The following is a 27,040-nucleotide window of genomic DNA, read 5'->3' as shown; positions in this document are numbered from 1 at the left end:
TGGTTCTTGCCTCTTTCTTCCTCCGAAACGTCATTCCGAAAAATTTCAACGGACCCCGTACACGTGAGCCTTCGCAATAGCTGTCTGTATGCACCGCCGTATGGAACGCACTCGGCTAGGAACCAAATTGAAAAGCCCATAAGCCTGCCGAGTGTGTACTGGGTGAGCCGATGCGATATCCGGATATTCGCGCCGTTATCGGGGACGGAATTTATATCGGCGCGCCGTAAGATGAGACGGAAACGGGAAAAAACTCGCTCTGTAACGGACTTTTTTTTTTTTTTTTTTTTTTTTTTGCGAGGGAAATATAACGTGCTGCATTCTCGTTGCAGCTGTCTTCATGTCTGATCAAAATTTTTGGCAGCTTTTATATTTGGAACTAACTTTTCGGGACTCTCAATGCTGCGGACTTTACGAATCCTTTTTTCTCATTCGTGACTAAAAATATTTATTATTTATTTTTTCAAGTTATTTTATCTATCTGAACAACAAATGATATGATTGAAACGCAAAAGAGCAGAGAAAATATTTTTAGATAAATATTGAAACTCTCGTTACAGCTATATTGCATATGTATAGGTTTTGAGAAATTATATGATTTTTTTTTGGTGCGTCATATGTCGAAATAAATTAGTTTTTTTTTGTCACCGAGCACTATTCGTATTTAATCGTATATATTGGTAAAATGTAGCAGAGATTCTGTTCCCTTCCAATGACAAATGGCAGGAAAATTTAATCTACACATGTCTTACGTTCCTATGCGAAACGGACAGTTGATTAAGATTTATTGCTACCTATTAATTCATGGACCGAGAAAATGGAGCGAGTACATTTTTAGCCAAATACGAGATACATATGGCGTGTAGGAGAAAAGTTATTTATTTCGACATATGCTACAAAAATAAATCGCGTATATTTTTTTCTGGTTTCTGACGTCATAAACCAAATCTGGTTACAATGATAGGTCAGGAACTTCAGGTGTTAAATATTAGTTACAATGAATAGGCTTGAATTAGATATTTGTCATTATAAAGGATTGAGGATCTACATTTTGCTATATAATGTATGCATTATTATGTGAAAATAATTTGTGAAACAATTTTCCTGTACTTTGTACTTTGCAATTATTTTAAACATTTATGCTTTTATATTCTTCAGAAAATTGATTTTCACGAATCATATTTAAAAAGTATAAAACATTTGAAATGGTAACTGAAATTTAGTACTTTGAAGATAGAAACATAATATAATTATAACATCCAAGCTTAAATTCGGGAATAATATCTTGCATGTTTGACGAAAAGGATATTGGAGTACTTAAGATACGTGTTTTGTTAACATTTAATTAACACGAAACACAAGCAGCGTTCCACTTTAATTTCAAATACGAAGTTGCAGAATACCTTAACGCCAAATGTAAATAAGTAGTGGCAGAATGCAAATCAAGGATATAGAGAAGAAGAGCGGGACAAAAGTAGTTAGAATATCAGCCCGATCCTTTCTTCTACATCAGAGTAGATTAAATATTCTGAATAAACCGCACTCGTGCGCCGAGTATCGTTGGATTTATTGTAGATGAAAGTATTAATATATTGGCTTTTTAAGTTAAATATCTGAAATTAGAATTCTAAATTATATTTTCGCGATGGCGAAATGAGAAGAGCGCAGCAATATAATTTAATTGTGAAACAAAACATAATAAAATATGTTCGACTTATCGATTAGAAGAAATATATAGGTATTATTAAAAGATTTTAGATTTACAAAATTTTGATAACATAAAAAAGTGTTTTCCTTCTCTTCTTCCCTTTTTTCAGCTCTATATGTTTTTCGCAATTCAAATACATTTTTCTCTCTCAGAAAATAGGAATTTTCCAAACTCATGTTTTTACTGTAAAAATGAAAAAATATATAATTACAATTTTGCATACACAATATTTATATTTGCATACAATGTTGCGTTATACAATTATTTGTAACCTTGAATTCTGCACGCTACCTTCTCACAATTTTAATTAACGGGTCTTCATCTTCAATTTCCTTATCATATCTTAGATCGAAGATAACTTCAAATGAAGATTGTGCAATGCGTCCGATTTAAAGCCGCATGGAATGCACTTAGACTTCATCATCCGCGTCTCGGCTGATATTTCGCTTCCGTTCTTTTCCTCTAATTACCTCTTAATATCTGCACTCTTGTACAATCTTCTAATTTAAAGAATCAGTTTTTAATTTGAGAAAATCTGTAATGAAAGGGATGCACAACTTTGTATGGTAAGAGGAGAGGTTCGCATTAATAAGCTCCGTGTTATTTAGAAATATAAAAGAAATGTAAGATTTTTCGAAATTTTAATTGTGGAAAGTACGCGGTCGCACAGGTTTTTCGCGGGCTTGCAGATTTGAGAGAAATCGACGAGGATTCGAGATCCTCTCTCGGATCGGGATCGCGCGTGCGGAACAATTTTTATCTCCGGATGGTGCATTAGGTTCGAACGAGGGGCGTTTGTTGATTTTCCTGAATCGTCGAAAACGACGATTTGTCCGCAAACATTTGGTTTCCCGAGGCTCGCGCGTATCCGAGGTACTGTCCGCATTTTTCCTTTCTCGTCATTCTATTCTCGTCGCTAGGTTCCCTTCGAAAACGATCAAGTTAAATAATTTTGCAAATACATTTATAGAAAATATATGCGTGTGTGTGCACGCAATAATTAAATACGAGAAAAATTAAGGATTTTATAACTTCTAAGCGACTTCTTTCCATGTGTCTTTTATAGATAAAACACAAAAATTTGTTAAGGAGGCACATAATAGTATTTTATTTTATGTATTTGATTCTATTTTATTTTGAAAACTATAGTTGAATGAAACTTTTATTCAGATTAAATAAATAAAAATTCAGAACTAAGCTTGTCGGACACATAGTGATTAAATATTAAAGTTTTAAATGTTTGAAAAGTTTTGGTCGAAAGTTTAATAGGTTTTCAACAATTTCATTCGATATTCGCACCGTAATAATAATTTTATAATATTAATTATTTGATTTGAAATAATTTGCTATTCTCTTTTATCATTTTCAAAGATATATGGATTTATTTATAATATTGCATTTGTGTTATTTATAATATTTATAATATTGTAAAAATAAGTTTAGTTTTTACAACACATGTTTTATACAAATTTGGTCTGAAAAAACAGCAACAATTTAATCTCTTATTGAAAATCATTTAGACAAACAAAAAAAAATCATGATGACTTTTTAATTATTTTAAGCAATTGATATCACAGTATAATATCAGATAGAATAAATGTTCCAACAAAATAATGAGATGAGACACGTCTAGCTTCAGTGAAAAAAATTAAATTTGAGTATCTATTTTTTTTTCGAATTTTTTTGTTAATTTCCCGAATGTATTTTTTCGAAACACCCTATATTGCCGAAGGATACGAATATCGAATTGGAGGACGAAGTTCTGTTCTATGGTTACTTTGACACGAAGTAACGTAATGTGGTTTCGCGAGGATGCGTTTGCCTTCTTGGCCCAGTTTGCCGGAGAATATAAAGGCACTTGTGCAGCGCGTTGCTACTGATACACGGCAGGAAATTGCAGCGAGCTTCGATATATACGGTGTCATTTATAACCGGGGAATACCGGGACGTCGAAGCCGCGACAGTTAACTCGTCGCGACGCGGTTTAATGACCGGTCTGGAGCACTTCATTTCCGCACTTCAATTTGTACTCGAACTCAAGTGTAACGCGAGAACGATATTATGATAAATTATATTCCAATTGTTTCATTGAACTCGAGGACGAAACACAAGGTCTCCTCCATTGGTTTTCGGAAAATTTAAATTATCTTTTATGTAATAAAATCGAAAAAAGTTAATTCAATTTTTTTAATTCAATATATTAATCAAAGCATCAAAGACTTTTTGATATTTTTTAAAATATAATATAAATATTTCGATATTTCGAAGCTTTTAGATATCTTATGAACAATTTTTATAATATATGAAAAAAATAGCAGGGATAGTTTATCTCTTTATATTTATTTTATAATTAATCAATATTTTTTCATCTAAAAATATACACGCGCAGGAAAATAACTGAGATTTTTATTTCTGATATGTATAGCTTTTGTTATTACGATAGATTTGAAATTTTCCAATATTTATAAATGAAAAATTGCAAAGTAATGGCTTTGTTATCTCTGATTAAATACACTGCTTTTACGTTTTAAGGGATTATACATTAATTTGAAATAATGATTTATTTATATTGTATATTTAATGCTATAAATTTTCCTCTCGGTGATTTGAATCTCATATGTAGCACAATAAAGGGATCGGTTTTTGTACGAACCCAGCAAATAGTGTAGATCATTTATACGCGCGCCTGTGTGTGTGCAAACTAATTTTTTGCTGCATATTTTTATAAAGTTTAATGAATCAATATTTTTTGTATTGCATAATATTTTCATATACAATATTTTGAAAAAGGAAATTTCAATCACGTGAGTAAGTAATTTTGATCCATTCTGTGTGTATGTGTAATTTTGAAAAAAAATAAATAAAAAAATTGCCAACATAGTTTAGAATCCAATGAAATAAACTCAACTACACGCGACAGAAACTTGATAAAACTCACGAAATAGTTCTGACTCACGACTCTCTCGCGAAATTTTGTCAATAAGGCAAATGTTCCTCCAAGGATTAAGTAACTCGCGGAATTAACGTCGACGGCGTTGCGCAAGAGCGCGAAAAAAGCTCAACACGGAAGGGGGGTTGAAAAAGTTTCGCTCCCCTAGAGAGATTTGCACTCTCGACCTCTGGTTTACAAGACCAGAGCTTTAACCTTTGAACTATGAAGGTTTTTTTTCTATTGTTTTTTCATTTTTCTTTTATATAGGGTAATATTTCCGAAATCGAGTGTATTTATAAAAAAAGATTAACAACATTTTCGAAAACTTCGAAATATTTTGAGCACAAACTTTGAAATATTTTTTTTCAAAAATATACAAATTAATAGTAAAATTTTTATTGATAAGTTGTAGTTAATTTTCTTCTTTCTAAATATTTAATTTCAAATTTTATTAGAGAAAACTATTATAGTTTGTGATTACAATTTTTTGTTACACGAAATCTCATTCTAGTTGAATCTATACAAATATATAATTGAATAGTAATTATTGTTAATTACTGAAAATATTAAAGACATGGATAAGTGTGAGGACTGAAGTTATTTATAAAAATTGCGCGTCGTACAATCGAGATTCTCTCGAGTACGCGCCGTTGCGTTGCAATCTAATTTATCTCTAACCCTCTCGATTAAATGGCGCGTAAAATTTCGCGAATCCTTGAAGAACTACCGGCATCTCAATGGACCATTGTGAATCCGTCCCTCGCTTTTAGAAACAAGCACGCTGGGAAAATGCGCCGAGTTGTATTTTTTTTCCTCTTCCTCCACGGGTAGAATAACAACTCTACGCGGTAGATACTAGTTAACTTTTATCTCCCAACGTGTAGAGTTACACAATGAGTTTTCTCCTTAGCTTTTTTTCGCTGGTTCTTCTCTTTCAGCCTTTTTGCATCCGCCTTTTATACATCGTTCTTTATAATCCGATACTCGAGCAACGCACGTGTATATCCTTGACGTCATCTTTACCTCAAATCTATTTCTATTTTTCTAAATAGTATAAAGGGGCTATAGCCTATCATATATGTATATATGATAGCTGTAATATTCATTGCTTCTTCGTTTAGTAGCGATCAGATCTATGTTGATGCTGTACTTGTTTTAAACTCCGAAATTCGATATTTTGTTAATTATTTTTTTTAACGTAGGAAACAAAGAAAATTTTGGGAAATGGAACAAACTCTTTAAAAACGTTATGTATATTTTATATCTTTTTGTCTTCTCCGTTAACGATTTACGTTGCCAGTCTGAAAAATGTGATGTTAGCCGAAGTACCACGTGGTACCACTATGTTGGGCAAACGGTGCCAGGCCTTAAAAGTTAATTGCAACGACGGTCAGGCGACGCGGCAGATGTCTCGGATGTGCGATTTTCCTTGTCGAGATCGGGGGAAAAGAGGAAACTTGCGCAATTTCAGCAGGAATCATGGGAAGTCCTCTAATGTGTTTGTCGGATTTTGCCTCCGATATTTATCCTTGAACGAGCGAGCCAAAGAATGCAAACGATAATATAAACGAGCATGGTTTAAGAGTGGAGAACATGCACATTCGCGATGTTATTTGATAAGATATTGATACACTTTAAGCAGCGTAACATCGTGAAAAAAAATTTTTGCACATATTGAGATGAGCGCACGTATTAGGTTTTTTACCAGCAACAGAAAATGTACATGAAAAAGAACTTATTATTTTGGCAAGCGTCAAGTAAAATGATCCAGTCTGATATTTTTCGAGAATTCGTGTAACTAGTAAATAATAATAAATGTTTTGACGTAAAAAAATTTACGCGCATAAGAGAAAACAGGTTTCTAGATATGAAAAATTAATTCTTATTTCGCGTAACACTCTCATTTCTTTTTTTCTCTCTTTTTTTTTTATGAAGAGAGAATGGAAAAAATGAATATTCACCGCAAGAGCATCAATTTCGACTATGTTCGCGTCGAAAATACTATATTCCGGGGAGATTTTCGCATCTCCGCAGTCTTGGAGGAAATTTCTTGAAAGAATCATGATATTACGCATATACTTTTAGGTTCTTACATATGTATCCTGTTAAACTGTTACACTTAAAACAGATTTGAGCGAGAGTAAATCCTTCGGATGTGCACAATGCTTCTCCGGTGCGAGAGACCTTTCGATCCTCCGTAAATTTCCCCGTTACTTACGTAAATACTAAGCGTCGCATACACACGCTATCCTTTACTTTGTGCTTAACTTCGTGAACCAGTTCGCTCCGTAATCCCAGAGGAGCGCGCAGGAAGGTCGGCGCAGGACAGGTCGGGTTCACTATACGGCGAAGGAAATTCCCACGGGCTCTCGCGTGTAGAATACCGAACGATAATTAGGTATCGATTTCCACGTGCCGCGAGAGTGTGTCGGCGATAATCGACTTCGTCTATCTCAGCTGTTTGACCCTGCCGTCGTCGACCATATGTCTGATATATAGGCAGTGTTTGCTGTTATCTAAATAAAATTATATAGATGATCATCTAGATGAAGTTTTCGCGTCGTTTCATTTTTATATATAGACAATAAAAAAATATATTTAATAAATTATCTAGAATAATGTTCGCATAATTTGGTTTTAGAGAGTCGTTTTAGCACATAAAAATACTAAAAATATATATTTTTATATCTCTTTTATAATTTACATTTTTTTAGAACTGCGTGTTTAATACTATCTGGAAATTATCTAGATGAATCTCCATGTAATTTTATCTTTTATTTAGATATATTTAAAACAAAATCATCTTCATCTTATCTAAGATGAATTTACATATTTTTATCACATCTTTATCGAGCTAATTTTCAAATCATCAAATTTCTAAATCACAACACTGGATCGAGTATATCGTACATCGTGTACTCTTTCACCCGGAACTCGTGAATTCTTAACCCAGTTCCATTGATCGTAGCAAAGTATCTTGACGACGAAAGAGAGAGAGAGAGAGAGAGAGAGAAAGAGAGACTGAGCGCGCATCTTGTATGACAAATTGAAGGGTCTCGTTTTCATAAAAACAGCCATTCAAAGTAAAATTTTCAAAACGACATAGAACACGAGCTTCTGTAGTGAAAAGTTTTTACAACCAGCGATTTTTACAAGGAAAATGGTAGTCTTTAAAATAAAAAACACATAACGACAACCCCTTCGTTCGGCCGACAATTTAAATTCTGGTAAATTCAAAGAATGAGAGAATTAGAGAAATTCTTGTCCCAAAAAATTGGATTATTAAAATTGGCAGGAAATCGATAACGGGTTTGATATCCGATTGATTGATTGACTAAAAAATCTGTTTGCCTAAAAAAAATGTAGTACAGGAATTACATTTACATCAATCAACTAATGGAAAGAAATACATTGTTTGACAGAAAAACCTAAAACTTAAAATGGGTAATGCAAAACAATCATTTTTCTCATAAAAATAAAATAATCCTAGATACATAACACAGACATATATATTGCAAAAATAAAACAGCTTTCTCAATGCAGTTTTCTCTTAGCTGTCGCTTTCTCATATGCTGCTGTTCTTTCTTTGATTTTCTTTCATATTTTATCTTCAAGCGGATTTCGATTTTCTTCCTATCTTAGAAGTTTCTTATGAAAGAATTTCTCTACGAAATACTAATATTAAAAAATACAACTAATTGGTTAAATAAACGACGAACTTTGCAAATATAGATGAGATGTAAATGCCTGACTACATTATTGATATATATTTTCTTCAATTTGTTTTAATATTATTGCATCGATTCACTTATATTTTTTTTCGCGCACAACTAGCAAAAAAAATAAAAAATACGAAAGCAAGTATTATGATCCTGCGTAAATACACTTGACATGAAAACGGAAGTACGCGTTAATATCGTTTTTCTACTGTACGCTATCGTTTTCTTTCCCTTCCATGGAAGGGAAGCCCGACTACATTATTGATATATATTTTCTTCAATTTGTTTTAATATTATTGCATCGATTCACTTATATTTTTTTTCGCGCACAACTAGCAAAAAAATAAAAAATACGAAAGCAAGTATTATGATCCTGCGTACATACACTTGACATGAAAACGGAAGTACGCGTTAATATCGTTTTTCTACTCTATACGCTATCGTTTTCTTTCCCTCCCGTGGAAATGGAAAATTCTTAAAATAATTCTTTTCATATCGCACACTTTTGAGTTTCTACGCCAGCGTCGCCCATAATATTTTCCCTCTCGGAATAGACGGTACATACATATCGATGGATCGCGTAATAATGTCGACTTCGCGGTGCGAAATGTTCGATATCTGGGCTGGATGGCGCAGCACATGAACGTAGGACAAGAACTGGGATCTCTCTCGCGAGGTGCACGGGAAAGAAGCCATCCGTTAAAGTTTATATTCCACACTCGACGCTTCTTTCCCGGCACCACCGGAACTACGGTGTTCTTGACGATACGTACGGTCGCCATAAGTCACGTTCCGTGCCGAGAGAAAGAGGGAGAGCGCAACTCAACTACGTATTTTCCACCTCGCGTATTTTAAAATTTGCTTAGTCCTTTTTTTCGGGTGAGGGCACATATAGATAAAGCGATCGAATGAGGGGATCGTTAACGTGTGCCACAAAATATATCCCGCAGAATATTTATTCTACCATATCTTCGTTGATTGTATGAGTGATGATCTTCGCACAATTTTGCGTCTAGGATAATACAAGAATGTATATCAGGTGAAAAAAATATTAATATTAATAATTTAGAACGTGAGATTGTGTGACATTTGAAGCCTCTATTATGATGATTAAAAAATATTTATTTTTCTCTAAAATATTTCTATTATAATTTCACCAATCTATCTGGCCTTGTTAATTATTCAAGATTTGAATTAATATTGAAGCGACAATAATGCAAATGCATTAATAATTCGATCAATTACTCTGTTGCAGTATAATAACTGTCTTTATTAATAAATGACGCAATTATATATGTATAATATTAAACGATCAAAAGAATCGTAGAATCGTTTTCTGTAAAATCGCACGAAACTCTTTGTGACTCTTCCTCACGCGCTTCGAGATTTTATTCGCATTATGTCGCGATTTATCCGCTCGTCGGAAAAAACAAAATGGAACTTTTCCTTTGACGATCGTTTTAACGGATTCTCCCCAACGGGGGACAATGAAACGTAAATTTCCCCCTTTCCCTATCTCGTTCGAGCGAAGCAAATGAGCTCTGATTATATTCGGTTACGCGTTCGCCGCCGAAAGCCACAGACGGAATCGCGAGAGAAAGCATAGAACGATTTAATTAAAATCGTTCTTTTAGAGTTGTGCTTTCTTTTACCATAATGGGAGAGTGCTCGGCAACCTGGGGAAGAATAGCTGCTAAACTCAGAGGAGGCAATTAGCGTTCGTCCGTTCGATCTCTTTGTGTGCGTCTGACAGTATCGCTGCTCTTACTATGCATAATCTCAAACGGATCAGCAAGGTATAATTAGCGTATCGGCAAAGATAGCATATAGAGAGAAGCTATATCATCTTAAAACGTGGATTTATGTACCTCAAAAAAATTTTTGAATATAACGTTATTTAAGGGGATCCTAAACGTCTTTGGTCTATACGGATTATTTTTTACCTGAAATTAAAACGCTTCGCCCTTTGTTAATATTAATACTTTAATTTGCATAGGAAAAAGATTTATCAATCCGTATAGTCTCGATATATCTCGATTACAGAATTATGAGTTCTTAGAATAAATAGATTTATATATAGCGCCAATTAACAAATAGATTTATAGTTTATCTAACTTCGCACATTTTGTCGATAAAAGAAGAAAGAAACAACAGATTTCTCAAGAACTTTTAGGATCTCCTTAATAACGATATGTTTGAAAAAAAAAAAAACCAAGTTACAAAATCATATCTACAAGTATCTTCTTAGACTAACGTCGAGAAAAAATGTGTTATGTACATCGTTAAACATATTTAAAAAATTTGCAGATTGGTGAAACTCTCCGCGACGTGTCCCTTTCCAAGGGTCTACTCCTGTAAGCGCGATATGTAAGTAACGAGTGCGCGTTAACGAGGAGGAAACGGAGGAGGAGGAGCTAGGCTACAATTGTGCATTCGGTCGTGCAGCGAGTGCATAAATCCCACGGTACGGTACGAACAGTCCAACGACAGAGTATCGTGAGAGGGAGGAAAGCCCGGGTCGGGCGAAAAGGGCAGGATAGTTGTCGTAAACCCCTTATCTGGAGCAGGGATCCCGAGGAAAGAGCAGACTCTGGATTATCCTGCGCACATATATATATATATATATATATATATATATACTCTTGTTATATTCTGTCCCTCTCTCTTCCTTGTTCGACATTTTCATCACGAATGTCGTTTCAATGTCCGATGTTGCTTCGCGTTAATTTCGGTGTAATTGTCGAAATGGAACACGAGGATACTGACTTTGCTGTTCCAACATTTGTCCCGATCAGCGTTCGTGACTAAATACAGAGATTGTCTACTTTTCTCATAGATATTCCACAGATCTATGTTGACGCGGGAATAACAGATACAGGAAAAACAACGATAATCCGCAAAACAAATATCAAGCTTCGAGAGTTCAAATTTAAAAGAGTATTTTATCGACAGTAATAAATCAGGGAGACGTTTGGTCGTAATAAAAACATTTTATTGATAACACTTATATAGAAATATGTGTTATTAATATACATATTTTTTCCAATAAAGAGAGGGGATTCATTTCGAAGCGCTTAATTAAAAGCGCTTAATTAGAATTAAATTTAAATTTATTTTTATTCCTATCGATTGTTTACTATCGAAAAAATGAGGATTGTTTTTTTTTTTTTTTTTTATATTTTTCGAAATATGCAAGATGATTGATATTCATCACAATTTTTTTGTGCAAAGATGACGAGACATTAGTTGATTATACACCAATTTTCTTAGTTTCACAGATTCTCAATTTCACAAATTTTTATGAATTCTCGCGCGTTATCCGTTAAATTCCTGATTCATTATTCATGAATGTACAATTCCTATATAGAACGTGGGTTTTAATGCTACACGCAACGCGAAAAATACGCGCTCATATAAATAATATTTTTCACATTTATCACAGTGACAAAGAGTTTTGCCATAGAAATACTGATTTTTATATCCTTTAGGTACGGCCGAGTGTAGCATAGTTAAGAGGGATATTTCCTATAACTCTGCGAGGTTAAAAGGAATATTTCTATTCTCAGAGTGCTGTTCGTTTCCGTACGTGAGTTATATATCACTCTGCGCATTTCTTCTCGATTTTATCCACCGATTTTGTCCGCTATATATAGGGTGTCTCTGAGTAACCGCTATTTTCTCTCGCGATATGATAGACATCAAGTAAATTTTTTCACAGGTGCAATCTCGAATCTTTTTCAAAATTGCGAGGTCAAGGAATAATCAATTGCGATGAGTGTTTATAGTATTGTCTTGCATTTGGAAAAACACGAGAGAGAAAACAATAACTTTATTTTTCAATAGTAAATAACAATCGTAACAAAAATAAATTTTAATTTAATTAAATGCTTTTAATTAGGCACTTCGGAATAAATCCGCGCTCTTTATACCATATTTTATTGAAAAAAACAAAATATAAATTTTAATAATATATTTTATATATAGGTATATAATATGTGATATCTGCGAATAAAACATATTTTCGCTAAAATTGTATATTTATAAATAAGAATGTTTTATATTTTTGTTGAATACTTGAATTTATTCAAATTGGATTTATTTAAATTAACTCGACCAATCTCGTGAATCTTAGATGATTTTTCGAATGACGCAAGAATATTGCGATCGATCAGACTTAACTGTTTCCCAAAAACTCTACCGCCGTATCTTCACGGATACAATTTCTTCGCATTTCCGTGACAGCCTCTCATTAGAATGATACGCGGTTTCACGAAGTGGAACACTGTATGACACTTTAGCATTACGAGCATATTGTAAGTATATGTAATGCACACACACACACACACATTTACACATCACTTATCACGTCGCAGCTGTAATATAGAGGCAACGTTCGCGTTGTCAATTTGCATCATTTGCTGCAGAAAGAGAAAGAGAGTGAGAGTGAGAGAGCACTTCTCCTTCCTAAGATGATTTCACACCTATGAGTGTTGAAGTCTCATTACCTTCGTCATATATATATATATATAAGCGAAGCATCAAAGAAGCTTCTCACCGTCATTGGTGAATCAGCCGAGACTATTGAGATATAATTCACTTGAAAATTGCTAACAATCAGAACCAAGGAACGAGTTTTTTCTCAAAAAATTGCGTAATTAAATTCTGCAAGTTTAGTGTTTCTTCTCTGAGTTTGCATTCTTAATTGTAATTAATAATGATAAGCTTATAGTTGAGCTTATAATTATAAATAATTTTTTCGCGATTTTCTACATAGGATTTCTATTGAAAACAAGTTGAAACAACGCAACTACGTATATTGTTAAAGAACATAATATTGGCGAGAAAATAAAGCATTCAAATATAAAGATAAATCAATTGAATGTGTCACGAGTTTTAAAATGTTCAATTGAAGATCAATATAGTCGATTTGCAAGAAATGTTTCATAATAGAGAATCTAACAGACTACCATCTTAGTATTTATTGAAATTTTTATACAATTGTGTTGCAACGTTTACAAATATCGAGTGAGATTCTGTAAGATTTGAATCAAATGAGGTTCTTTATAAAATTCAAAATAATCATAATTCTCTTTCTCTCTCTCTCGTCTTTCTTTCTTCTTTATTTTCAACGCACATTTTGTGACATTTTCAAAAGTCTGCAATTCTGTGTCATACAAATCAGAGTGCTTTTGTAGGTGATTTATTTTATAGAATGTTTGTATGAGTTCATAAAGCCTCAGTATTTTAATATTACAATGTAAATCTTTACGTTCCACGGAGAAATCCCTAATTCCATAGATCTCGGATTTCATCAATTCTTCACAGATCCCCGATTCCGTAAGTGCACCCTTCACGGACTCGTGGTTTCCTCAGTAATTGACCTCGCCGATTAAATCTAAAACTTCACAAATCCTTGATTTTCCAAATCGATAGCTCGCCGGATGCTTCGTTTCGTAGAATATTGCCTCGGCGAATTATCGGCGTGCACCGAGAACAGAGAGAAAATAAAGGAGAAGAAATATTACGGAACACGGAATCGAAGTTTCTCGGGCTGGTTCTCCCGATATATAGTCGCTATCCTTAACTAATTTTAACTTTGAAGGGAATTCCGTGACCGATCCCGTAGGAACTGTCGGACCTTAGTCCGCCAACACGGGAATCGTTTCAAACCAATACAGGACTTCTCAGGCTCAATCGGTAATCAAACTATCCGCGGAAATACAATAATCCACGAAGTGATAAAGTGAATAAACTGAATTAATCGAGAGCTCTCTTCGGTCAAAGTCAGTTTCATCAGCTGCAATCGAAGAGTCGAGCCGACCTTTGAGAGAAAGCTGTTATTTGGTAATATCATTATACAGTTAGCTTCAACTTTTGGATAAAAATTAAGAAAAAACCACTCCTCAATGTTTAAAGTCGACCAGACTGGCAATAACTTATTATAAATAATTATTTGAAATACAACAACAACGTTTCGGCTGTCATTGCAGCCCTTTTCAAGTACATCAAATTTAAAACAGTAAATCAACTTCTATGCAAACTACCGACAATGTTAACGCTTGTTTTGATGAACAATGTAAGACTGACAGAAGTAAGCACATATTAAATAGATGTTAACTGTTCACAAGAATCTTAGTCACTGAAATAAATTTGATGTACTTGAAAAGGGCTGCAATGACAGCCGAAACGTTGTTGTTGTATTTCAAATAATTATTTATAATAAATTATTGCCAGTCTGGTCGACTTTAAACATTGAGGAGTGGTTTTTCATTAATTATTACTGGCAACCTTAAGGATTATTATTTAAAAATTAAGAAGTTTAAAAAATACATCATGTAAACTTTTCAGTAAGAATTTTAGGAAGGCTCCTATATTGAAAAAAAATTTATTGAGTTTGAAGAAATATTTATTTTAATACTACCTAATAAATCATTTATTTGGAACTAATAATATTGATTTGATGTGAAAAATATTTATTTGACATAAAAAAATAATTGATGAAGCAGAGAGTATTGAAATAAATATTTATTAATTTAATAATTTTTTTAGTGCATTGTGAAATACAAATTTAAATTACAACAGGCTAGAAAGAGATATAAATTTGTCAATGAAATAATTAATCAGGAAAAAAAGAAAGTTTGAAAATAAATTTTCATGTAGAATCGGAGATTACGTAAAAAAAAAATCGGAATTTTCTTCTCATTTATAAAGAAGTGTGCCTAATCGAGCGAATAAGCGTTGCATGCGTTTATACATTTTCTTGTAGCGAGAAGAGTCGCTGATTTTTGCACTTATTACATATGACGTATCGACATCATTCATCTACTTCCCATTTTCAGTGCGCGATTTTTATATCAAAGTAATTTCCACGTTGCAACATTATCGATCAGCATTGCAGATCGTCGATTGCGCGTAAATTCGCGCGAAATTCTCCCCCACCTTCGATCGCGGAAGTTATCGATGATCGATCTGGAAAACGCAAATGACATCGCTGGAGCGGACGTATAATAAATTACAAATGCGAGCCGTCTCTCGGTTTTACGTATTTCGTGCGTAATTGGATGGGAGAGAGAAAGAGAGAGAGAGAGAGAGAGAGAGAACGTAACAAAGTTTTTCCCGAATTAAGCGCAACAAGCGCGGAGAACGGATCCGTTTTAATAATCGACGCATTAGAGAAAACACACAGCACGCGTTTAATATTAATTTAATTCGAAAAATATCTCTGGAAAAAAAGGAGAAAGATTTTTTCCCTCTCTGATTCAAAAGACACTCTTTCTCCCTCTCTCTCTTTCTCGGCGTAAGAGCCGCGGGTAACATGCGGATTGAACAAACGGCGGTGTAACATTCGTTTTACACCGGCAATTAACGTTTATTACCAGCACTCGCGCGTGCACGCGCGTACTTTAATGCAAGCGCGTTTAGCGTGAGATGCCCGGGTAATACTCGAATAACGTACGCTTGTTACGCATACCGCGACCCGATGTCATAAAATTTATATCGCGCTCCGACGTTTCTAGCGTTTTTTTTTTTTTTTTTTTTTTTTTTTTTATGAAAATTATATCGCTGTAACGTTCACAGAAATCGCTCGCGCTCATATAAATGATACTCGGATAAATAATATAAACACGAATGGAAAAATAAGTGTTGTCGTGCATACATATATCGATATTAATCAACATAGATGCGAAAATGTCACACGCATATTTTTTTAGATTCAGAGCCTTCCGTTACCCTACAAGTAGTACACATATATAGTGTTCAAAGTGGATTAAAAAAATGTTATCGCAAGTTGTCAAATTTTTCAACATATAAATGAATCTACATTTTACGATAAAATTACCCCACGTATGCACTTCACAATTATATAAAGTACTCTTTAGATTTTTTTAATATCAAAAAATATAAATATAATATTAAAATAATATATTAATATATAAAAATAATATTAAATATTAAAATAATATTAATATATAAAAATAATATTAAAAAAAAAGACATTCCGCCGATTCGTCGAAGAAAATCTATCGCGGAAACGAAATTACGATGCAGCAGAGGGGCGAACAATTATTCATTGTTGCATTCGCGTGCACACGCTAAGAGAAGGCGACAAGAAAATGTCAGACGATTATTATCTCTCATTTACAAGTTCAAGTAACAAGACGCGATGCGCGTTGCATAATATGGTGATTAATCATATTTACGATTCGCATATCGCAGTCGCGTGTATATATGGGGAGGACTGTTTACACGTTCAATCGAGTGGACATTTTCATTTTCCTACCATGCACGCACAGACGACGCGAGAGAAGCGTGCTCTTGACAAAGACGTTATTACCGCGAGCCTTCGGGACTGATTGCTGCTCCTCGTCAATAGGAGGGCTGGCTCCTCCCAAAGACTATAAAAGACGAGCCTGGTCGCGGATCGATTGCCAGTGTACAGCCGCGCCTTTTTATTGTCGCGGTGCCGAGGAAACGTGCAGTTTCGTGCGCACGAAAAAAAAAAAGGAACATCCGCACTCCGGCTTGTCGCATCTGGCTCGCAGCAACGTTGGCGGCTTTTAAAGGGGTGTGACGCACCGAAAGGGTGAGTTTCTCAGTCCGCGAGAGATCCATTTCGCTGCTATTTGCCGTTTCGTTAACGCTCGACGATTATTGAAGCAGGGACAATGCGGGCGAATTGATGAGTTCGTTGATAATAGGGGAATATCTATTTCGCGTGATATTCTTTGTCTCTCTCTTTTTGATTTTCCTCTCGTCCGTTTGCTTATTTATAACGCTTGACTTGTATCTAAATGGTGCCGCATATTCAGTGTTGTGCTTAGATGATTTTAAAATTAGTTAGATAAAGATTCGATAAAAATATGGAAATAAAATAGAAAATTATATGGCGATTCATCTAGATAATTTTCTAAATAATAATTTTTAAACCTGCTTATGTAAACAGAGTTGTAAAAAAAAATGTAAATTATAAAAATAGGAATGTCAAAATATATTCATATTTTTATTTATAAATTCTCAGTAGTTTTTATGCGCTATGACGCTTTCAATCAAATTATCTGAACATTATTCTAGATAATTTAGTAAAGATAATACTTTTTTTCATCTAAGATGCAGATATAGATATTACATATTTTTGCTATCTATATAAAGATGAGATGGCACCAAAGTTTCAGCTAGATGATCATCTATATAATTTTATTTAGATAACAAACACTGCGTATACTGAAACGACGATGAGTTCTTCGATTCGTAATATGTAATTTTTTCGCGAATATATACATGTAACTGTCCGTCTCTCTCTCTCTCTCTTTCTCTCTTCATTGTGGTACATAAATTGTGTTATACACAGTTTATATTATAATGATATACGATATTGCGAAAGAGAGTCGACACACATATTTAATTCGAGATTGTTATTCTACGACGTCTGACGCTTTTTAATTTTGTGGTGAGAGGAAATGTGCATTATAATACTGTTAATGGACTTTTATTTGAATGTTAAAATGTTACGTTAGAGGATTTCACATTAAAATTTATATTATCGTTGAGAGCAATATATTTGAGGAACGAGAATATGTAACGAATGAATGTATAATGATTATAAATAAGGCAAATATAAACATACATAGGATCAATATAAATATCTACTTAAATGAATTAATTAATATATATAAACACTTAATTTGCAACAAATATAAATAGCAAATAATGAGACGTTCGACTCTCACTAATTACACAAAATGCAAAATAATGATGATTCCCGCATATACGGGTTTTTCCATCGAAATTGGGAAACAAAAAGGAAAGATAAAAATGGAAATCGAGGGAACGTAGCATCGATGTTTTCCGGGGTACCGAATCGTCGGACGAGCACGATGCGAGAGTAAAACGGGGTTTTAACGAGGGTGAAACGCGCGACGAAAAGACACGTATAAAGGTGAAGGAACCGTGTGCGCAAAAAGCTCCGGTGTGTTTTAGCAGTAGCGAATGTGCTACCGGGCGTTGCCGAATAAAATCGTCGGATCCGATGTGGGAGATGCGGCAGATGGGATCGGCAAAACACCCTCGTTTCATGCAATTTCTGACGAAACCCCGACGAGACTAACCCTCCCAATCCCAATATCCTCGGTAGTTATCCTAATTAACGCGGCATTTCATATCCCGCGACGAATTTAATGGTGTTCAAAAATTTCTCGCGATCTTGTAAATGCAATTCTAATAAAATGATATTTTTTTCAATGCGTTATAAGATAAATAAATAAATAAATAAATAAATAAATAAATAAAATCGATAATTCGGCTACGACGTGGAAAACTCTTACTTATTTTGCTCGCGAATAAATAAATGTTTTTTTCGCATGAATGGTAATAAAAATTTCTGAGATAATCCGTTATTGATCGTTCGTTCGCGATAATGTTTACACGGTGGGAGAATTTCATTAATTATGCGCGCACATGATTTATCGTCCGATTATCATGAAAAAACAATTGTTCATGTGTAACTTGACAAGATCTTGATGTTTTATATTCATCCGACAGTGGATATTTTTGCAGAAAAATCCGTTATAAATTGAAGGCGATTACTTAGTAATCCTATGAAATCGTTCATTCCGATTTAATTGCAGTAGTTTTCACATATACGCTGCATCAATGAGAAATAATATGTATTACGTGAAAAAGGCATGATGTACATCACATTTTGCTATATATTCTCTCTGCCACTGACATGACGCGATAAAATGTAAAATATTCTCCTTGCGATAATCAACGTTGCGATGGGTTTGGCAATTTAATTATTTCGCATTTAATATTCGCAAAACTTGATATTTTAGTAGGAAAATCTATATGGATGAACGAGAAAAATTTTTTCGAAATATTCCCTCTCTCTCTTTCTCTCTCTCCAGTTTCCTTCTATGCAGTTAAACAATTAAGATATATGAAATTGCGTGAAACACATCACGACGAATTTGGAACTTTATTTATCTCGATTCCATTTTCGTTATTGCGAAAACACGTATCGTCGGACAGTGAAATATAATTATAGGTACGCTAAGGTAATTGGCTTTCCTTTTAACGGCACATTTCTTGATGAACACGGAGTTGATTTCTTCTTAGATGAGAATTCCTGGCTTCTTTTTCACGAATATATATTTCTTTTCATTTTAACTTTAGGTTACGTGTTTCTGTTGCACACTGTAATTTATTATTGTCAATACACGTAAAACGTTTGATTTGATTTATGAAAACATTCTCTCTGCTGAGCAACTTTGCCGAGGTAGAACTCATTTTTAATTCATTAACGAATAAATAATTCAGAAAAAATATACACTGATTGAGTTATATATTGAGGGAGTGAATTATCGGAAATAAGATACTTATACATTTCTCTCTCTTAAATTTTTCAAGACGGAGAAAATGTACGGAATATAATTTAAATAGTTTCGAAGGCGTTGAATGTAACTTCTTTTTTCTCCAAGTTATCTCGTTCAAAAGATGTTAAGATCGCATTGTTTCTTTTAATAGATTATCCATTCCTTTATTTCTGGCGTGTTGCAGTTTTATATCAAGAAGAAATTTTAATCATATATCAATGTCATACTATCAACTTGAATGAACTTTGAGTTCAGAAACTTAAAGTCGAGAAAAGTATTTTAAAGTACAAAATTACTTAATTTAATTTCAACATTATTACAATATGTTAAAAGTGTCTAAATTCATTTAAATTTATATTTCCCGTAATTTTAATTCCGCGAGAAAGAGAGAGTTTCTGATGGCTTACCCGGTCTAGAATTACGTGTAGCAAAAATATTACACCTGTATAAATTTTGCGCGTGACTTTTCGGACACTCCGTAGCGCGCACGTCACTCGTTGCACGAGAAAACGTATTTAGCTGGTAATGAGCGGCTGCAAGTTTTTGTTATAATTAGGTTGTTAGCTCGCGCTCTTCCGGTATATCCCGGTGCGCGAGAACCGGAACTGGGATTTCTTTATCAAGTCGCCCGCGCACGGGAAAAAAGATGCGCACAGGGTGCATCACACCGGTGATGCATATATGCACGAGCGCGTTTTATAGAGAGAAAGAGAGAGAGACTAGTTGATTAACCCTTTTTCTGACACGCGTCCCGGAAATGTTGCCTTTATTAACCAAGATGAAGAGAAAAAACTCCTACTCCCCTGATTTTATTACAGCCAAGAATTTTAGCTCTCGTTGTGTTGAATTTCAATTTCTTTATTTTTCTTTTTTACCTGCATCTACCTTTGCAATACATTTGTACAGTAATTAAGTCGCGATAATTTAGTAATTACATTTCTTTCGTACACATTTTCTTCATCTGTCAAATTTTATACATAATTATTAAAAAAATTATTTATATATACATATATGTATATATATATATATATATATAAAATTTATCATTATTAAATTATATATATATATATATATATATTATTAGAAATATAAAATATATTATTATTAAATATATATATATATAATTAGTTTATAAATTATTATATTAATTATATATAATTAATATATAATTTAGAGAAATAAGGCGGTAATTCGGTTTGCTTAGAATCTTGCTAAAATAAAATCTCGAAAGACACATTCTTAGAATGCTACTGTTTCTATCATCTCCCGAGTTATTCTGCACATAAGTAGGAATTGCATCACGTGCGCGTGCTTAGGGAAACTTTTCGTCTTTCCTCCGAATAAACAAACTTATCCGTTCGATCTGCTCGAGAGAGAAAGAAGAAAATAACAGTCTCTATCCCAGTATTTTCTCTACATTCTCTGCATGTGTCGGTATCATTCCCGTTCGATTCGGGATCGATGCAGGACAATGCGAGAGTTTACGTTGACCTCGTATCACTGTTACATCAGTGTTAGTTCAACTCGCATTTCGCGCATCAAAAATATTTTCTTTTCTCTTCTGCGCGTCATGTAAATAAAGTGTAACATGGACGGGATGTCGCAGGACACATCGATATCTCCTTTCCCTTCCTGCCCGTTCTCATATTCATGAGTTATAAAACTGCACCTGTGGACCGACTTATAAAAATTGCAGCGTGATCTACGAACGGCAGACTACGACGCTTGTAGTTTAGTTTTTCTCAATAATTATTGCCGTGTCGCTGCGCCTTTTAATTATCTTAAAACTTAAGCACGAGATATATTCAGTTTGAAGTCGACTTTTTTTCCTTCAAATTTCCTACTTTTTCTCTTCTATATAATTTTCAATTAATTAAAATAAATTCCAATTTATTTAAATGAAACCATCTGCACGCCTCTATCTTTAGTTATTACGTTTTTTACAAGATATTCTCGTAATCATCTTATCCTCCGCCTGCATCTTGATAGGGAAAATAATGTGGAATGAACGTCTTCGTCGACGATATTTTTATATTTTCATTCATTATAAAATATCGCATGTTTCTCGGATTCAATTTTTTAGTTCAACTTCTTGATAGAGATAAAAGTATTGCGTTCTACTTTATTATATGAAGCATTTATCTTATTTGTTTCCTGTCATAAATTACGTGTCACAATTGACACAATGTCGAGTCATAAATTATCATAGTTATAAACTACAATATTTTAAATTTAAATATATATTTATCAAGACCATAAATTTTCGATGTTCTGTCATAAAACATTAATCATATTTAGTTTAAAAATTCTTAAACTTACCTACAAAGCTATTAAGATACTAAAATTATTTAACAACGCATATGCAGCGTTTTTATTAATTAACACGTATCTCTAGCTTAAAATTTACAAATTTTTCTCTCTATTATATAAATGAATATATAGAACCACTCAATTTTCCTTCCCAAATATCCGAGACTTTTTATTCCGAGAGTAATGTAAATAACAATGTATTTCTACTCTATAATTTGAGAAATGAAGAAATGTATGAAAAGTGTTTATTACAAATTAATGCAAATTAATTAAGCAGAATATTATAGTAACAATTTTTACCTGGCTAACAATTTTAACTTGAATAACTCGCATTATATTTTTGAATCTAATAAAAAATTATTCGAAATAAATATAGGATGTTCCAAAAATTTTTGATTCACTTTTTATCAATTTATTTTTTATAGAAGGATATTCGCGATGAGTTTTGGTAGACCTCCCATGTAGAGATCACAAGTTTAAAGTTATCATGTATTAATAATGAAATATAACACGAGATAAATACATCGAAATAAATAGGATGTTCAAATGGTCTCTGGGGTAAGTTGAAGAAAAAATTGTCTTTAAATTGACCAACGAATTTATTATTATAGGACATTTGATGAGTTTTGGTAGATCTCCCATGTAGAGATCACAAGTTTAAAGCTGTCATGCGTATTAATAATGAAATATAACACGAGAAAAATACATCGAAATAAATAGGATGTTCACATAGTCTCTGGCAAGTTGAAAAAAAATTATCTTCAAATTGACCAACGAATTTATTATTATAGGACATTCGATGAGTCGAACTCCCATGTAGAGATCACAAGTTGAAAGTTCTCATGTATATTAATAATCAAATAACGCAATTTTCTCTCGGGAACATTGCTGGCAAGTTGAAAAAAAATTATCTTCAAATTGACCAACGAATTTATTATTATAGGACATTCGATGAGTTAGACCTCCCATGTAGAGATCACAAGTTGAAAGTTCTCATGTATATTAATAATCAAATAACGCAATTTTCTCTCGGGAACATTGCGCTAATATCGCGGAAATTAGGGTGGAAATTTGGGAGCATCGCGCGAACTATCGCGCGATCCCCTTGTGCCCTTTCCGTGTATATGTGATCGAAGTTCCTCAGCGCCGCAAGTTCCGCCGCTCACGGCGATGCCCGGCTTCGCCAGGAGAGCTTGCGCCAGTTCGCGGGCAGCAGAGGCAGAGAGCCGCGCGCCGCGGTACGGAACACTCCGAGAGACAGGTTCTCGTCGCGCGGCGGCCGCAGTAGCGTCCTACGGTTTGCGCAAGAACGACCACATCCGCACGTTCCACGTCTCGCCATGGTACTCGCCACTTCGATCATATCCGTCTGAATAGATTTTTATCGCGATCGCGAAATCGTCCGACTTTCCTCGGACCCGAAAACCACCACTCGCGCGCGCGAGAGATCGACTCGATTGATCAATTCCTCGATTCTGGAGCAGAAACGATATGTGATCGCGAAGCGCTCGATGGATGGTGCATCGGGAACATGCACCCTTGGAAAGATGAGCACGACACTCGATAGGCAAAAGGGCGCGAAGAAAGGGTCGTTCGCTAACGATATCCCTAGGTGTCTTCTGTCTTGAGAAAAATAGACACGATTGAGACGGTGATTGAGGTGATCGATACATTCGAGCGCGATAGAATGATGTGACGATCGTGTTGGTGCGCATCTAATTCCCTCTTTCGGAATCCCGGAACGTCCCTAGAAAAGGGACGAGCCTCTCTCTTTACGCGAAGTCGCGAAGGAACGTTGAAAATTCGTTCGCTATCTCCGCGTTAATTATACGAGAGTTTTCGTGTTAATTAAAGTACGAAACTGTACGCGAAGGAAATTGCTTCTAATCGTTGTGTCGGTATTCTTACATTAGTTTCTTTTTATTATCTGCGTTAAATATTTTTAATGAATAAGTTTGTTATTTAAATCGATGCGTTACAAGATTTAAAGATACTCCAAATCAGATTTGTTTTCGCGTTAAATACTTTTCAATAATTCGTTCTTTTATTTCCACCTGTGATTACATTTATTCCTACGTTAATTCGTTTATCGATTATCTTATCTGCGACCAAAAGGAATCTAATTTTTTACACAATTATTCAAACACTTTAATTAATCGATACTTTCGACTAGATTTTTCATCAGCCGACATTGATATAACTATTACATATCATTCTATTAAATTTGATATTTTCCGAATTATTGAGTTTTTAGACATTTTAACGCAGCTGTCATTCTCGCGACTTAAAACGCGCATTTTAAGTTCAAGACCAGGAGAGACCTATCGAAAGCTCCACGTATGACAGTAGCGAAAATAAGGAAATTGCATCGATCATATAAGTTTGCGTCACTGAATGTGTTTCGCGAGGACAATTTCGAAAGTGAAGTAATCGGTCGGACTCGAATGTGATTTGTTACGAGGTAAAAAATATACCAGTGAAAGAGCTACGTGACGTGCGTTGCACTCGACACGTACGCAGTATACAAATAACAACAACAACAACAACAAGAACGACGACAACAACAATAAATAAAAGCGACGACAAATCGGAGTAGTAACAAAGACTGCGAGATAAAGGCAAATGAAGTCTTAAATAAACTTCAACTACGTTGTTCGCTCTCCTGCGAGAGAAAAGACTACGGGATAAAAGTGAGATAATATATACGAACTCCTAGGTGCGGGATTAATCGTCGCTTTGTTGAATTATTAACTGTGAATAAGAGAGCCTGGTTTCCCGTATATGTGCGCAGACATGTGTGATTCGCGATTATCATACGCGACACGGAGTACGAGCGCTTTGCGACGAGCTCGGACAAGTCAACGCGGGATTTAAGCGTCGCTAATTATCCTTGGAGAACCGCCGTATAACTGTAACGCTAATTAATCGGCGCGACCCGACCCTTCTCTCTCACCTCTGTGCTGGATTCTCTGTGAATTTCACGCTTCGGCTGTCGCGAGGTGAGTCGACCCTGCGTAAATATCCTTCGACAGCATAACCAAGCTGTGTATACATTTTCCACTTGCTTATACGTAACACTAATCGCTTAAGATATTCGACAAACACGTTTCAAATCGCTCTCAACTTTGGACTAAGATAAATCGCTCTCCTATCATCTCTATATCGTACAATAATGCGAATTTCGCTATTTGAAATCGATCTTCTTTCTCAATGGAAACCGATGATCAATTCAGAAAATAATTCAAACTAAATATGAATGTATATATATATATATTTGTTTAATGTTTCGAAAGCATCGAATGTTCTTCCAAATTCTTAGACTAATTTGGAATCGACTACTTTTTAACGAAAATTTTCGTAATTTTCGAATTATGGCAAGTGAAAAGAAAGTCTTTTCGCAAACTTTGCGGTTCAAAGAAGATAATAAAACTCTGTTCTTCAATTATTATTTCAATTAAAATTTTCTTAAAGTAAATTTTAATTGAAGGCTTATAATTAGTTGCAAAGAATATCAAATATATTATTTAAAAAATTAATAAATCTACACTAAAAATGATAAAGTTTCAATACTTGATAAGAAAAAAAATCGATTCCAAATTGTGGTGGAAAGAATCTGACATTATAAAACAATATTCGATAGGTTTGGGATACTTTAATATAGACTTGTATCACTTAATACAGACTTGGAAACGTTTTTTCGCGCGCTTAATTCGATTTTACCGAGCGCTCAAATGTGAAAACATAAAAAGTCCTAGTATTTCGTTGAAAATGGTAGGTCTTTAGAATCAACTGCAACTTAATCGCTCAATTTTTCGGTTCCGCGCGTTCATGTTCAATATTTTATGTTTATTAGTGTAACTTGCCGGAGTTGTGCGGTATATTTCCGGAAACCGCGTTCGAGCATAATTTACATCGCGTGTCTCTTATCGGCCCCCTTAATGGCTTTGGGACTCTCTCTGCCTGATCAATGAGACCTCTTCCTGGTCGGCGGAATCCGCGAAACTTGGTCTTTTTCAGCGGTTTCTCGTTTACGATTATGCACCGCGCGTACAAAATGAACTCGTGTCTGATTTACGCTCAAAGCAGGCACCAGAAGGAATAAGATACGCTTCATTTTAATATAATAATATCAGCTACCGTTGGTGAATAATGGATTAATTGTAAGAGAGATAAATTAAATGTTGTTTTTATATTTCAATTTCTCTCTTTCGCGAAAGCTCCCTTCTATTATCGAATTTTGTATCGTCTAGCGAGAGAAATATATTATACTATAAACCGATGGAGATATATTTCTTAATACTTTTGCAATTTTATACTCACATGAAAAATCGTGAAAATAATTATTTCAGAAGATTTTTAAATCTCTCGACACGATAGGAGATTAAATTCCGCAGATGATTTTTCCGATCACCTCTCTCACATATCATTTCCATCACGCTGAATGGAAACATCGTTGATTTTAATCCGCTAATCTTTTTTTCAATATCTCGTGAACATTTTTCAAAAAATATTTTTGCGTATTTTTCTACCTGGCTTTCATCTTACGCGAAGCTTTGGGAAATAATATTTTCAAGAGAATCCTCCAAAAAGCTTTTGAAATCTTCAAAATGTCGCACAAAGAAAAAGAAGAAAGAAAGAGATAGAGAAAGAGCAAAAACATTTTCATCCTGCGACATAAAAACTACCGATTTAGCAACCGTTAGCATTTTATTTGCATTATGTTGTCTTCAGAAAAATGCGATATTGTCGCGGTGGAAAAGTTTAAACGGACCGGAATGTACTTTGTTTGTCTATATGCGTTAAAGCAGAGGGAAATATTTCTCCTTTAGTAGCCGCATTTATCTGCGTATCAGCCGCCTGCATACTCTCCGCCGTTTGCATAAAGATTGGTTGTTAGGAATTGATAACTCCATTTTATTCGCATAACTCGACTGCAAAAAGAGCATCTTTTTAACTTCAAAGTGTCTCCTTTCTCGCAAAATCGCGTAAGAAAAATAAT

The 27,040-nt window shown here is 34.3% G+C and overlaps 1 protein-coding gene and 1 long non-coding RNA gene across 8 annotated transcripts in view; one reads left to right on the top strand and one right to left on the bottom strand.

Annotated features, from left to right (window-relative positions):
• Positions 1 to 27,040, bottom strand: part of LOC114945987 (uncharacterized) — a 141,847-nt gene that overhangs the window by 24,612 nt on the left and 90,195 nt on the right. The window lies entirely within an intron of this gene.
• LOC114945984 (serotriflin) overlaps positions 16,651 to 27,040 on the top strand; it is a 59,061-nt gene continuing 48,671 nt past the window's right edge. The window contains exons 1-2 of one of the 5 annotated variants that reach the window (XM_029322367.2): positions 23,260 to 23,384; positions 24,345 to 25,040. The gene's annotated coding sequence lies outside the window, so the exon portion shown is untranslated. Of the gene's footprint in view, positions 16,944 to 23,259; positions 25,041 to 27,040 lie in introns of those variants that run through there. The other 4 variants (XM_029322366.2, XM_029322364.2, XM_029322368.2 and 1 more) reach the window with 4 other exon arrangements.

The sequence above is a fragment of the Nylanderia fulva genome, unplaced genomic scaffold (genome assembly GCF_048542155.1).
Source record: "Nylanderia fulva isolate GAGA-0341 unplaced genomic scaffold, ASM4854215v1 Scaffold18, whole genome shotgun sequence".
Classification (NCBI taxonomy): Eukaryota; Metazoa; Arthropoda; class Insecta; order Hymenoptera; family Formicidae; genus Nylanderia; species Nylanderia fulva.
Note: the sequence above shows the minus strand (reverse complement) of the source record. Positions and strands in the feature narration are given on the sequence as shown.